At 44.5% G+C, this 15858-nt stretch overlaps 2 long non-coding RNA genes and 1 other non-coding gene across 4 annotated transcripts; all 3 read right to left on the reverse strand.

Annotated features, from left to right (window-relative positions):
• Positions 1–465: 465 nt before the first annotated feature.
• LOC129783418 (uncharacterized) lies at positions 466–2477 on the reverse strand. Of its 2 annotated transcripts, none has more exons than XR_008745284.1 (4): positions 2264–2477; positions 1521–1596; positions 1206–1334; positions 466–700 (listed from the first exon to the last, which is right to left on the reverse strand). It is a non-coding gene; the product is annotated as an uncharacterized LOC129783418 (long non-coding RNA). The 2 variants fall into 2 exon arrangements; XR_008745283.1 differs by having other exon boundaries at positions 1206–1354.
• Positions 2478–4297: 1820 nt separating this feature from the next.
• LOC129783429 (small nucleolar RNA SNORD45) lies at positions 4298–4382 on the reverse strand. The gene has a single exon (XR_008745298.1). It is a non-coding gene; the product is annotated as a small nucleolar RNA SNORD45 (small nucleolar RNA).
• Positions 4383–7355: 2973 nt separating this feature from the next.
• On the reverse strand, positions 7356–15519 carry LOC129783420 (uncharacterized). Its single transcript, XR_008745287.1, has 3 exons — positions 14782–15519; positions 9210–9395; positions 7356–7778 (listed from the first exon to the last, which is right to left on the reverse strand). It is a non-coding gene; the product is annotated as an uncharacterized LOC129783420 (long non-coding RNA).
• Between the last annotated feature and the right edge of the window lie 339 nt (positions 15520–15858).

Here is a 15858-nt window from a genome sequence, read left to right on the forward strand (position 1 = left end):
CTTCCCCTCGCTCGTCGCAGTTGCTGCTTTCAGTCCCTGCCAGGGGAGGGAGCCCAGGTTAAAATACATCAGTACATAGCCCAAGGACTCCAAGTCATCTCCGTGAGATTGCTCTACAACAGTATAAAAAAGTGGACTCATTAGGAGTACTGGAAAAACAAAAGACTGTGCAACAAGACCGTCATAAAAAACCTTTGAAAAACAAGGGATAGCTGAGTTACTATGCCCACGATAAACAGTACAAGAAAAAGCCTATCACCCTTGCAATTATTAAAAAAAAAGGTGCTAATTCCTGAGAATTACAGTCGGACCAATTCCCACCCAATCAAGAGATAAGAGGCCAAGCACACTGCGCTGTTAAGTGCCATAAATAAGGATCATACTCTATGCCTCATTAAAGCAACATCTACTTGTGCTAAAATTAAGTGCATCGACACTTTCAAAGTTTATTTATTGCTTTCTCCAGCTCGCTGATTCCAAGATGCGTGTTGATGGATGCATAACAGGCGGTTCCTGCTAAGTTTTTATTTTCACGATATGGGATATGTTGGTGAGTTTGAGAGTCTCGCTACTTCTTTGCTAACCCAGAGTCTATTATGTAGACAAGATTGCCTTTCTTCCCAAGGCCCATTAAGAAGTTGTCTGGCTTCACATCTCAGTGGATGAAGTTCTCAGAGTGAACGTATTCAATTCAACTAATCTAGATAAAGAGGAAAAAAAAAACCCAACAAACCATAAATCACTCGAGAGAGACTAGGCATACACTTTTTTCCGTATAAAAACACTAGCAACATTGTCTTAACGATAAAAGAGGTAATGAAACTTTTTATTGTAAAATGTAAGGGCATTAAAGAGAACATAATTCGACAGACAACACATAAACCTCTCCAGCTCTTTCCCCGTGTCTATTTTACATTTGTTTCCAAAAACTTTCTCGGGCGAATTTCTTTTGTCTTTGAGCAGTGCAACAGACGGTTTGCAAACAGCGCAAGTCTGCTTTTTAGAAATCAATTAAAACTTTGTAATCACTTTAGATGGGGCACTTTGTATTTAAGAGAAACAAAACCAATGTTGAGTCTTTTCTTTCATGATAACAGGCCTATTCACCTCTAAATTACAGAAACAACGTATTTGGTTCTGACCTCTCAAGGAAACTGAATATCCCAACATACTGCACCGTCAAGATCAACAAAGCAGGTTCCTACCATTTGGTCAGCGAGTAATAGGACTGTCTCGAGACTAAATTTCCTTGAACAAAAACTGAAGAGATCTTCAAGACTCGGTCCAAACGGCTCCATCACCATTCCATTGTAGTCCCCTTCAGCTCGACACCACTTAATTGTGGGAACGCACACTAGAGAAAAAGAAACAGTTTATCCAGTATAACAATTTGATTTATATACAAATCTTCAAGGCTCCTAAGATGAATTCTAAGAGGGTCACGACTGTGACTGTTTGTACTCACAGTGAAGCTCAATATTTGATGCAACCGTCAGCCAAGAAAAAGGTGAAAAACTCACCATCGCTGAACATTTCATCATCTGTAAGCTGCCCACCCTTAGCATAAAGGACTCCAAATTTAAAATTCACAGGTCCCTGAGAAATAAAACCAAATAGTACAGGATAAACAGACAATCAAACAAAAGACCTAAAACAATGTTTCCTCTAAGGACTTTTTTATACATCTTTTGTATACGCCCTACACACGGGAATATACACTTCATACCAGCTCTATTGCATGCTCAAGTAGCAGATACCTAATAATTTACTTTTGATCACAGATTATGAATTTTATGATAGCACTAAGTTGCTCATCTATTAATAGGATATATTATGCCGGTGCTTTAAATGATTTTCGATCTCATATTTGCACAGAAATACCACATTTTTTTACTGCAATAAGCAATCGATACCGAAGTTGTTATAAGTCACTAAGTAAGTGCTAGGAGTGAAAAGTTTACATTTACCTCATTTACCTCTTGCTCTTCAAGAGCAAATAAATCCTGTAAACAAATCAGTATCTTTAGCACACTGGTACTGAAGACAGCACAAAACCCCCTGGAACATACTCGTATATTTGTTTAATTTCAAAGTAGCCAGTTCAACCGATAAAGACAGCTTATTTTGTAACTGTAACCCTACTCCTCATTACTATCCTGCTACCGAAAGGAACAAACCACTAGCATTTACACCTAACGACTTATTTTTCCAGAAAAGAATAAAAAGCCACAACCAAACAAAAAAAAAAGAAGTCGCCTCCTACCTTCTGTATCTCAGGATGAAAAATTTCCCTCGGGCTCTTCCCAAATTTGTCAAGACTCACAGCACTGAAATGCAAACGAAATACTGCTTTATAGGAGAGCAAGTATACATTTCAACATTAAACTGCTAACTGGCTGTAGTTAGAACCGATTTCAAAAAGAATTGTTCAAAGAGCCTTGCTGACGTGGAATTTTTTGTGGAAGAGCCATTTATTTCCCACAATACCAACCTCTAAGACTTCCTAAACTTCTTTTGGATTTTAAAAACAGAAATAAACCTGATCTCCGTGCAGGGTCCTAGTTAAGCGTACTGCATTTACTTGTAAAGCACAGAATTTTATTCCATCATCCTTCACTTTGGCTTTATACATAATCCTTGTGAGCATTTTAGGAAGACTCAATAACCTATTCTATTTCATAAGCTTCTCTTCTATCTCTTTTAAAATAATTCCGGCATGTCAAATGAAAAACGAGTCGTTCAGCATCAAGTTCACACCCCAAAGATCCACAAGCAAGATCAGCTGCCTCAGTCAACAGAAATACCTAATTTATAGCATTTCTTCCTAACTCATGTGTCTACATGACTATTATTTTTGCCCATTTTTTCCCTAGCATGAGTTTCTGGAGCTGCGCAGCATGCCACGGAGTGCCAAACGCGGTCTGTCTGAGGCACACTGAGCTGACACGGAGGTCACATCTGATGCACCTTTCCATCATTGCTTATGCTAGGTCACCATGCGGACAGGAGTTCCCATAGTTCCCTTTGAAATTAAAATGCTAGACTTAATTTACAAAAAAGCAGGTTTATCGTGTAACTGAAGTTCTTTGAGATAGTCGGTACCTAGACTCACGCTGGCTGTGAAAATACTTTTTCTTTAACCGACACCACGGAACAAAATGCTAAACCTCCAGGTTTTACAACAAACAAAAATCCCCAAACAGTGCCTCTGAACCGTTTCCCTTTCCATGCAACGGGTGGAAACTTCCTCAGTAAATGACAAGTGTCCATGACCACCCAAGTGATCTGTGCTTACTGAGCAGGAAAGCAAACAATAGCTTTTCAGCTCGCACATGTATCCAAATATATACCCAAAGAAACTCCGTCAGCGTCACTTGCAGAGAGCTCTGCCATCTTACAGCCTTACCTGTAGTGAGTGCCCCTCTAGGGAACTGCAGAGCTGTGGACTCTCAGATGTACTGGAGCACATCTCTTGCCTGCCTGAAACGTTCAGGAGGCTCTCGGATATCCAGGCAGCAGCAGAAAGCGTTCTGATTTTACGGCAAGGCTGACCACACTTGCGAGTTTTCTTTTGCGTGCTCGCACCAGGAAGCCAAACCAGAACAGCTGCACACACAGCAGAGCAGTTGCTCAGCACACCTACACCAACAGAGCTCTCCTAAAGCACACCTGGAGCCATTCATACCCCAAGTCAACATCTACAGCGGAACCTGGCCACAAGCTTTGACACGATGTCATTTTGGGGTCAAACTGACGCACACCAAAAAATTAGTAAAACGCACCTCCTTCTCTGCCACGTCAGGTATCGTGCTCCTTCAGTTGAGCTGTAGCTGTTACATTATTTCCCAAATGCAAAGCCAAACAGAGAAAATAGAACCACAGCCTGCTCCTTAAAAAGCAACTCTGCACAGGCAACCGTTCATTGTGTGTGACCCAGGGAAGACGTGACCGCGGCCCTTCAAACTTTCAGGATGCCCAGGCGGGACCAAACGGTGCTTGCGAACACAGAACATGCCTGCTCGTTAAGACAGGCTGGTCAAGTTTACCACCAAAACTCTACATCACCATTTGCCAACCCTGTCCAGCTTTGGGTAGCCAGAGCTGCACTCAGATCACTTGAAAGCGTCTCCCAGTAGCGGCCAGCACTAAGCTCAGAACTGTACCTCCCTGGCGCCTACATGGGGGAAAACTCAGTCTGTGCCCCCTTCTCCTTAAGGTGCCTTAGAGCCTGTGACTGGAATTTCATCCACTGCTTGGAAAAGCTCCAAGGTTGCAGCTTAAGGGAACCAGAGTTCCCTGGGTCTCAGAGTCATTCCAGAGCTAAAGTGGTGACAGACATCAGCTCTAGGTCAGATGATACATGCCAGCACTCACCACTGACCCAGGGCGGCAACCTGCTCCCATCCGCTACCTCCTGACCTAGGAAGCCCCTTAGGGAATTACAGCAGCAGTTCGCCAATGGAAAAGCCCCAAGGGCACGACGCGGTGACTCAAAGATCTGAAGTGGACCCCTTGCGCCCACAGAAACTGGTGCTAAAAACACAACAGGTGAGCGAGAGAACATTAACTGCCATGGCTGATACTAGAGCAAACCTCACTGGGCACTTAAGGAGAACAGCAAAACCAGAATAGCAGCAAAAGCCTGCATGCCCGGGACTGTAATAAAAGAAGACACCCTGCCTGGAGATTGTTACGAGCACAAGTAATACACGTCCTCTTCAGTTGCGATCCGAGTTAAGACAGACAACAAATATCGCAACACACCCGTATCGATTAGCTGCAACGGCTCGCCTCTCACCATGTCTGTTAAGGGTCGCAGGTTCTCCCGCTTGTCCCAGCTACGCTGGGCGCCAGTTGCGGTAGCTGGAGCCCAACTCAGGCAGCCTCACACAGGGCAGCCGCTGCTGCAGCACAAGCAAGCTATCAGGCTGCAACAAGGCTTTTACCCTCAGTCAGATTCTGCTGTCTGTGCTGTTTCTCCTTCCTCCAGAGGTCAGGTCAGGTCAGGTCAGGTCAGGTCAGGTCAGGTCAGGTCAGGTCAGGTCAGGTCAGGTCAGACCACTCCCCCTCCATCCAACCCCCTCTCCCACACTCCTCAGGGCTATTTAACTACTTGACGGGAACGAGCTACAGCTGCTCATCATCCACGTCCCTCAACCCACTGCCTTGGAGGCAAGGTCACAGCTGCATGTTATCAATGCTCATCAACCTTCTGCCTTCACTCCTCTGCACTCTTCTCCAAGAAATTCCAGGGAAGACAGTGACAGAAACCTGTGCTGGAACTAAGTGCCTGGTCAATGCCTCCAAGTAACAGCATCCGTGACATCCAGACAGACTGTGAAGGGACAGATGGATCCAAGAATTAAATTAGGGAATGAGGGAAGTAAAAGGCACAGAGAAACAGAGACCTCTGAGTTCTGGAGAGTGTATTGTGATGTACCCAATTTCTGGTTTTGTGGCTCAGAAAGAACGGAGCCCAGGTTTTGTCGCAGCAGTTATATGGCTGCAAAGGGAAGGCGAGAGCCAGCAACAGAACTCCTTCCTGGCACCTTCTGTGTGGGAGCAGCGGCCAGGCGTTTTCAGTTTCGGAGCAGGGCTCCGTGAGAGTGACAAAGTGAGGGGACTGTTTTGTGGCCGAGAAGGAAAACCATGACACCACCATACAGGAAGCAATTCCATTTTAATAGTCTCCAGAGTGCCACGGTTCGAAAGGAAGAACAATAGGGTAAGAGCACGAATATGCAGCCAATACCGACAGAAGCAGCGTTGGGAAGCTTCTCAACGTTGCTTTTTGGTATTTCACGGGGAAAAACATTGAGCCTAATATTTCTCATCTGTAGAGTTCTTGGGGGCTTTGGGGAGAAGGAAACTGACACTAGGTTGTCTGAGAATCACAGTTTACAGTTACTCATTGTCTTCTGGTCTCACAGGATGAGGCAGAGGTATAATTGATTTCTTCTCTGTATCTCTGCAAAGAGCTTTCCTCGTATCTATGGCAAAAGAAAACAATGCTATTATAAAAGACAGTCATTGCACAAAGCCACATTAAGTGACTTCTCTATTACATTAAGATCATTTTTCAAGAAGATTTCCTAGAATCCTAGAATATCTTGAGTTGCAAGTGACCCATAAGGATCATCAAGTCCAACTCCATGCTCCTTGCGGGACTACCTGAAACTAAACCGTATGACTGAAAGCACCATCCAGATGCTCCCTAAGCTCCTGACAGGTTTGGTGCCCTGACTGAACGCCCTTTCAGTGGATAAGATTTTCCTAACGTCCACCCTGAACTTCCCCTGACGCAGCTTCATTCCGCTTCCTGCAATCAAGTCTCATAACTGATGTCCTCTTCAGCAGGAAAAGCTATCTAAAGCAGTATACAGGATCCCATTCATCAACGACTATCTGAACTTGTACAGGCCCAGGAACCCCCAACACAAGAACCTTTCCGTTCAACTTAAGGCACAACAACCACTTACCCTAAGCATCTTCATCTGGCTCTCCACTGCTAGCAGAGTAGCGCTCCGATACTGTCCGGTACACACGGGAGCCGAGCTGCTTAGACATATTTACTGCAACCCGATTTGACACGCTCACAAAGAGATCGACGAAAAATCCACCCTTTCTTTGGAAACATAAAACCAAAGAAAAACCACAGTAAGGAATAGCAGGTGAATGTATTGCTAAATAGCCCATAACTTGTAATCCGACCAAGAGCAGGTCTGACGATGTCATATGCTAATCAAACACCTTTCACACGGCAGTAACAGGTGCACTCCTTTCCCAAGGGACAAATCCGGTCTAAATTCAGATTTTATTCTATTTTTGTCACATCACCATTCTTTTATACCAGCCCATGGGTTCAAAATTATGAACAGAAAGAACAGGGCAAGCTAAGCACTCACACAGGTCTCATATACACGTAAGAAATCTTTCATAAAAAAAAAAAAAAAAAAAACAAACCTAAAACTCCACGTTTTCAATTGCATTGGCTTAGGGACTGCCTCCTTCAATGTGTGTGGCAGGGGGCAGTGGCAGAACAGGTCACAAGGTTCAGTCACCTAACACAAGGCAGCCCTTCTCCTCACAAGGCAGATTCCTCAAAATGTGCAATTTTCCCATTTTACCGATTACAATGGGGTTGCCCTACCACCATGAGTTCAGGACATTTCCCTGTGGGTTCAATTGATGCTCAATTAAATTTTCAGCAAGTACAAGCAGCCGAGCATGACAAAAAGCAAGCTAAGGTACTGTCTGCCATACAGAATTGGTTCCAAGGCTGCCTGCAGGAACTGCAAAAAGCTCACGATCACTGAACAAGCACGCTGGAGACCCTACGGGAAAGTGTCGACCCTCCACGAAACTCTCTCGCTGTCAAGACAAGGACCTTTTTTTATACAGTATCTCTATTGGAATTCAGGCTACACCCTACTCATTCTGGAAAGTTAGCTTTCATAGAAACCCTGAGATCTTACGCCACCACACGGTATTTTTAGTCTTGTTCTCTAATTACAGGGAATCCTCAGCGAGTCAGAACACTACTTAAAGCAAGATTCTGGGTCTCTTCCATGCAAGTCAAATACCTAAGCCATGTCAGTTGAGAGGTTACTTTTAGAAGATTAAAGATAAGCATGGTACTCACTTTCCTGAAATTTCTCCCAGTAGTTCCATCAATTTAGCAGCCAAACCCAGCCGTTGAAATTCTGGTGCAACAGAGAGCGCAGCAACACGTCCAAGCCACTCTTCCCCAGCCACAGAGCCTTCCGCCTTACCCGGTACTGCGAACATACAGAGCATCAGAGCAGTAAGGAGCACCTTGGGAATAATGCACCACACGCAGCCACACGACTTTACAAAAAACCAAGCAGTCTACAAACAAACATTGCAATGATTGTGGTAAAGGCTTAAGCAGCGACTCTACGCTATTACTCAGTGATTCAGCAGCCACTAAGTTTCATTTTGATGCAGTATTACAGTTTTTTCTTCGTTAGTGTAAATAAATAAATGGATCTCCACAAATTCATTGTTTGAGGCGTGACTGCCAAATGTAAGTTTTAAGCAATTCTCTTGAGTCTTTAACTGAGTGGAATTCACGACCGAAGGAATGGAGGGCTAGAAGCCCAAAACCCACTCACCATCCCAGCAATTACTGAAGACCTTTCGTGACTATGGGGCAATAGAGCTTGGGAAGCTTTGCCAATGTGGCAAGAGAAAGCAAAGGCCCTGGAAACACTGGACGTTGAAGGAAAAATAAAAAATAAAAGCAGGGATGGGTATATGTGCTTCATAGTTCCTCTCCTTTCTACACAGAGCCAAGCTACTGTTAGCTCATTCATGAACATGCAGACTTCCACAGGGCACTCTTATAAACATCAGGCACTGCTAAATGAGCAGCTGATGCGGTGGGTACAGAGAAACCTTCCCTACAGCAAATGCTTTAAGCTTTACCGTTAAACACTTCATTTCCTGGGTCCCCACAAAGACTTCCATTCTGTGCCCACCTTCCCAAACCCCCCAAAAGAAGGGGAATAAAAAGAACTGGAAGGAACAAATACAGATATACACACACACACACGTAAAAACATGGCGAATCTCTGTAATTAAAAAAGTTAGGAAAGGATGCAATCATCCAAGTAATGAGGAGTTAACTGATCCGCTGCATCGGACAGTCTTGTCAAACTCATGCTGGTGAAACCGAGCTCATACCAGCCGGTTTACTGAAACACTTGTCTTAGCATACATATACTTGAATCAAAATGACATTCGGCTATAGGGTGAGTGCAAGAAAATACACTTTTGCACGCTACAGCAAGAGACCTGCAAAGGGCCACGGTATAATACGCTTCAAAAGAGTCTGTGGTACAAGAAATTCAGCCCCATGGGCTGTTGGCTCAAACACGCTGGTGGAACGCTCTGTGTAACTGGCCATACGCACGGTTTACACGGGGTTTTGTACGCAATGCGCATGTTTAACTAGGTATTTATGGTTTAAGACTTGTTTTGGCTCCTAAGGCAGGCAGCCAGCAAAGATGTTTTCAAGAGTTAACAAGGAACAGAAATTAAAGGAGTTGCTGGTTTTCAGAAGCTGACTCATCATTGTTTTGAAAAATGGCACCATGTGGATCACTGTTAATGCGCTTGTAGACAAAGCGAAAGACCTTGGGTTGCGGGCGGCTGTGCAACTGTCTTAATCTTCTGAGGGTAGGTACCTTCTGTCAGTTGCTGCCGGGTGTCATCAACAAAAAGAAACAGGCTGTATTCTTCTGGATCGTCCACTCCATAAACTTTTCAGCACAAAGCTGACATACATCTGCGGTAGTGATACAGGGTCTTACTAGTAAGGTCTTCCCTGTACATGCACCGTTAACTTCCTGGAATGCAACACGAAGGCAGTTCTGTAGAATGAGAAAACAGACATCAGAAACAAAACCTCCAAACCTCATCCTCTGAAAACAGGAAGCTCAGCAACAAACAGCAAGCCTCGCTATGTTCTAGTTGTGAAACACGCACCAGTGATTACTGTACATTACAGCCACCTTGTGACTTGATGTTGGTGGTAAGACTGTGGCAGGCATAACAGAAATTCATAAGCTGACACCCTCCTTTCCTTGGCTCACATTCTAACCCTGCAACTACGAACAAACAGATAGCAGTCTTAAAGCCCCATTGAAAACGCCAGTGGTTTTAACGGGACTTGGTGTTTGGCCTTACTAGGAAACGAAATGCTGTGAAGCAAAATAAACATCAGAGGCAGCACACCCAAGAGATGATGCTGCAACTGCTGGGTCAATACTATTGAAGAGAAGCTTCAGACAATATGTTCATCAGAAGGAAAAAGAAAAAAACCCAACCCTCTGCCAGCAACACACAAGGGTGTTGATCCACAGGTTGCTGCACGATAAACCATTCACACTCTTTATGCTGCAGCACGCAAAAGGCAATCCATTTTCATGCAGGACATTTTCATCACGTTAACCCATGACAACTTGGTGTCTGAGCCTGATGTAACCAAATTTCATCTAACAGGGAGGCAGAAAGAAAATTTACTCTGCAACATTAAAGCAAATCCGTATGATCATGAGGCAAAAGCTGGATCTTTTTTCTCTGCTGAAATTCACACATGTGCACAACTGATAACATAGATGAATTCTAAACAAGCCCTACAAGGAAACGCAGTTCTACCTTTCAAAAAGTATTTAAAAAGTAAAATAACAAGCAACTGGAAAAAAAACCACCCAACCACAAAACACTTTTGGACACATGAGCAAAGCAGCCTGCCATCACGTGCTTTTTTGCAAAGAAACTAACTGCAATTAGAAACTAAAAGCAGTAAAATGAAAGGAGATGGAAAAAATGACAGTAAGAAAGACCTGTTTATTTACTGAGCTGGTACTTCTGTTTGTACGCTGAATAAATTAAGCATGCTAAATCACAATGGCAAAAATGTACATTTCCTAAGAACAAGCTGTTAAAAGCTAAGACTGAGAAGAATGCTCCTATGACTTCAGTTCCAAAGAGCACTCTGGGTTTTTAATAAACTTTTGATAGCTTGCAGACTGAAACACTGGAACTTTGCAACAGCTTTTAAACCATTAGGACTGAGCAGAACTAATCCGTTTTTGTTAGCCGGTGTGAAGACAAATAAAATAAATACATAAAATCAAATCAGCTCTAAATAAGGCAAAGCACACTACAGTTTCAATTTCTAACGTAGTTAACACACAGAAGACCTGTTTTTCGATGCTTCTAGATGGACAGGATTGCTTCAAGGAGAGGCTGAAGTTTGTGCAAATGCCTGTAACTCATATAGTAAGTATCAAGATTCTTTATGCAGTATCAGCAAGTTGTATTTCATCATCATCAAAATACCGGATTTTTTGCTTTTCCATCCTTTTGAGGGAGGGAGGATGAAGGCCTTTCCAGGACCCAAAAGCTGGTGGTAAGGCTGTGAGACAGCACCACAGACATGTAGCAACCACACCCTGGTTCAATGTGGGGAAGATGAGTTGAGCTGAAGCTGTGTTACACATTCCTTGTAGGGAAGGTGCTTCGTTTCAGGACTGCAGATGTGGAGAAAGGAGATGGAAAACTGGCATTCTGGGCAGGCAGCAAAGTGCTTGAATTTGTGCCAAGCCTAGCCTGGAAGTGGAGCGACCTTACTGATTTGAGGCTCTCTTTCAAAGAGTCAACAAAGGAGCAGCCCTGGACACACCTGGTGCCAGCTCTTCCCGTGCTCCCCTGCATCTTCCAGCATGCAGCACAGCGTCCAGCTGTACAGGCAGCTTGGCTGAAGTTCAGTTGCTGAGGAAGAGAAGGTGAAACTGAATACAAGATCCTGCTGAAAAAATCTTCTGTCATTTAGTCATCCAGCAGAAATACAAAGGTGATTAATTTTCCTATTAAGTGTAATATTTTGCTAGAAAGAACAAAGACTCAAGCTACTTGAATGTGACACCTAACTACAGGTAAGCAGAATATAAAATGGATCCCAGTAAGATGGACTAGCTTTGTGCACTGGCCACAGTTTCGAATTTCTGTTCGTCAGCTCTCCTCTTCCTAAGAGAGGCAAATTGTGGGAGACTGCTGCTTTTCCCAGCTCCTTCCTGTTCAGTGATGTGCCGTGGCTGTTTGCACGGACACTGATAAAGCAGAAGGAGCCGCAAGTGAAAGGTTTAATTACCTCCTGATGACCCCGTACCTTCATTTATCAAGCTCTTAGCTACATCATAACTTATTGACGGTTGTCGTTAGCCTCTCCAGCAACTTTGCACTGTGGTATGAACTGTAAACAACAGGACACAAAGGAGTAAATCCTTTCTTCTCGATTCCAACATCCTCCTTGCTTCAGTTCGCAAACTGATGCATCTGGACAGACAACAGCATGCCTACCTATGTAACAATCTTTTCCTATATGAAAGGCATGCGGACTTGGTTTTAAAAGATAAAGTAATCCCGACTGTTTTGTTATTCTTCAGTTGGAGTTACTGCCCTACTCTGAAAGAGCAGTTAAGAAATGGGAGGGGGGAGAAAAAAACCCACAAAACAAACCACAAACATGAAGACATCCACAGTATAGAACTCTACTCCTTGCTTAAACTTTCGAATTGTAGGCAAGCTTTTCTGCCAGGTCTCCCCTCTATTACCCACGGTAAGCCACCAATCGCTACTGGGGAGTTGTGCTGATTTATACCACTGGAAATCTGGGTTTGTTCTTTTTAACAGCAAAGCGTACAAAGCAGCTGAATCTAAAATACAATTTGGTCTGTCCTCGCTCCGCACGACTTAAATACAAAGGACAGTGGGAAAGCTCCATTATTTAGTGTTTCCTTTATACCATCATAACCACACTCTGTTATGAAGTGGAAAGACTTTGAAACAGAGGCAAATTTACCAGCCATCTTCTCAGCACTGCTTCACACCACTCGTGGCCCCAAGGAAATCATTATGAATCATACTTCTCAAATGGAGATTTCCAACACAACAACCATCCCCTGGGGGGGGTTCTCTTCAGCCTGAAGCTCTACCTGAAAATCATCAACCGAAGGCATTGTTCTGTTAGTTGTCCTCCTCTTGTGCCATTGCCGGAGAGTATCTCTAGCTTCTGAACTCAGCAGCTGGGCAGCCTGGTCTTCCTGGAAGTGCTTGATCAGCAAAAGTGCTCCATAAGCACCTATAGCCTCCTGGGAAGGACAGCAGGGGAAGAACAATTCAGAGTGGTCACAAACACCACGCCAGTTCCAACTGGTCACAGTCAAAAGTACAAACGATTTCTGGGTTTTTTTTAATAAATAGACGCACACATACACGAAAGTCACTGCATTCTACGGCCAAAATATTTATACGTAAAGAAAAACAGCTTACTGGCCTGCAAAATACTGGACGGTGTGTTCTCAGCTGCTAAGAGGCATGCAGTGGTTGCCTGGGCTCCATATTACCAAGGGGTGCAATAGTATCTACCTCTGGGTCCGCTAGCGCTGGGGGTGGCCGGTTATTTAAAGGACCAGTGTCACTCCTTTACTCCTGAGTGTTTTTACAAAGGTGGAACATGAGTTTTCTTCTAAACAGTTTCCAAGCAGCCATTTGTTTTCTTCCTGAGCTTCAAGCGGGTATCAAACAAACACAGCTGTTTAAACGACATAAAAGACCATCTACCACTGCTCAGGAACTTAAAAGTGACTCCCTTAGCGGCAACAAAGCAATGACCGAGCGTGTGATTTGTACCTGGAAGCATCCCAAAGGTTTTGCTTTTGTTCTTAAAAGGCAGGCTGTGTTTGTTCACCTAGGTCCAACACTACGTCCAACTAGTTCGGGAGGCAGCGTGTACAGCTCTCCAGACTTCACCTTTATTACATGAGTGGAGAACAAAGTACAGCCACAACAGAGTTGCCGATGTACAAAAGGAGCTGCAGGTCACAAAGGAAAAGGACTCTCAACAGGGGCAACAGTCCTCAGCAACCAGGAGAAACAAAAGACAGGCTATCATTTATTTCTCTTGCTCTTTAAGTAAACTATTTGAGTGGGAGCGTTCAATCAAGAGGCAGCACGGTCTATTTGTGGAGTCATTCAGAGATGCAGTCTATGCTCACAGTAGTTCTTTCTGTATTACCGACAGCATCCTCTCGCTTTCAGCTCTGTGACGAGGTCAATACGTGGAAGACACGCAAGACCCACCAGACAACCTGGACAATACATTTACCTTTGAACCACACAACCCCAAAGCACTAAACAATTTTTCCTGCACCGTACAGTTTAACCAGTGCCACAGACAGGGCCAGCCAATAGATGAACGACTTCTGCTACATTAAAAACGACACGACTTAACAGCCCAGTAAATATTTCTGCCTTTCAAGCGTGTTGATGATCTCCAGCTTCACATCTCAAGTATTTTCTGTCCTAGGATTCCCGAACGATGCACTCTGCACACAAAGCAGGGAACAGACCAGTACTGAACCGGAGGAAACCCGACACAATTCTGTCACGCGTATCGGCATGTAAAAGGATACAGCAATTTCAGCAACCCAAGAGATGGCAGAAATGGGACATATACACCTATACTTAAAACTCACAGCTGAGCTTGGTCACAAGAACCTTTGAAACTTCCTCATAAACTGATAGATTCTGGGGCCTACCAAGGGCTGGCAGAATACCTCTTTGTTAAAACCACCACCGTGAAAACAAAGGAGGGAGATTTCCTTGCCTCGAGCGGACTTCAGCCATCGTTCAAGAGTGCCTTAAGAAACATATTCCTAGGCCTCATAAAAATACTCTGTGAGAAGCAAGTATCGGGCATAAACCAGGATCATTAAGGGGGGCAACATTCTCAAAAGCACTTTCCCCAGAGGGGCAGAGAACTCCCCGAGAAGTTTTTACAAAGCACCTAGCCCGGGTCCCACTCCAGGTCTCACCACTCAGTTGAACGCTGCAGACCCATACATACTCTCGGGACATTTTCAGGCACAGGAGGATAACCACAGCTGGCACCTGCACAGCCTGTGTTTGCTTGCTAAGTCAGGACGCCTCCTCCTTCTTGGCGGAAAACAACATACTCCCTCCTAAGGCAGTATATACGTCGGTAGATTCCCAGGTCACTTGGGGCTGTAACTCTGCAAGCTAACCAGCCCTCCCTTATTCTAAGGTGGAAACAATTAAGAGGTTCTCTTGTTACACTACCGACATCACCGACTACATGACTCCGTCAAAAGGGTTTCTACTCAAACGAGGTGAGGAAGAATCCCCCTTCCCCAGCCCTTCACACAGTTCTAATAGAAATAAGTCGATTACCTTCTCCATGCAGCAAAGATGGATCCAGCAATTCCACCATGTGTTCAGTTTCAGTATCCAGCTCCAGCATATCACCCTGGGCCAGCACATATGTCAACACAGGCAAGAAGTCATCAGCTCCATACAGCCTCCCTGGGTCAAAGAGAACACAGGCAGCGATAGACAAATCACACCCTTTGACCAGTTTCGGTGTTTGAAAGGAAAGCGTTATTTTGCTGCCTTTACTGACCAGTACGTTTGTATTACTCTAGAGCCTCTCGTTACAGATGTGCAGCAAAGAGAACAGCATCTGCCACTTGGTGGGCAGCGTCCAGCTTCATCCTGTACTTCTAACGAGCACAAATTGGATGATGCAGACCTTGAGGCACGCAAGGGAATTTAAAGACTGGGCTCACCTTGGCGTCAGCTCAACTGGTGAACTCACAAGAGGCAGCCATGCCAGTCTGGCCTGACCTCCACCCGCACTTCTGTCAGTGGCTAAGAGAAAATCAATGGGCATTTTCTTTATACATGCACGGATGACGTCCCCTTTCTGGAAGGATCCAGCCACAAGTACCAGTTCCTGAGTCCGAAACCCAGCAGAGAAGCCTGCATATAAAAGCCTATTAGATTTTACATGAAAACTCTGCACATTTCCTTCACGGAGCATGGTTAAAAACACCAGTGAGCAAAGCCTCACGTAACTCCCAACTAGCTGGTGAAGCATCATCGGTAACGACAGCACGCAACACACAGAGGCTCTGCTGCACCTAGGTCTGTATGTGTTCCTCTTACTTTTACCGCATTTAAACTTTCTCTTTAGAAAACGCTATGTGGCTAGATCTCTGGGGCTGGCCAAACTGTCCTCATTGCAGAAGCGGTGCGATGGTCACTTGAAACATCAAGATCGGGAGCCAATTTAAACTGTGGCGAAACTCCAGAGGACTGAAGGGCTGATACTGAAAGTCAGACCAGCTAAGACGTACCCTCCAGGTATCGCACTGTTATCTGGCTGAGATTACAGGACAAAGCAGGTACTGGAAACAGGTGCTGGCTCGACGCGACGCCACGTTTTAAAACTCTACACGACAAAGCAAG

The sequence above is a fragment of the Falco peregrinus genome, unplaced genomic scaffold (genome assembly GCF_023634155.1).
Source record: "Falco peregrinus isolate bFalPer1 unplaced genomic scaffold, bFalPer1.pri scaffold_40, whole genome shotgun sequence".
NCBI lineage: Eukaryota > Metazoa > Chordata > Aves > Falconiformes > Falconidae > Falco > Falco peregrinus.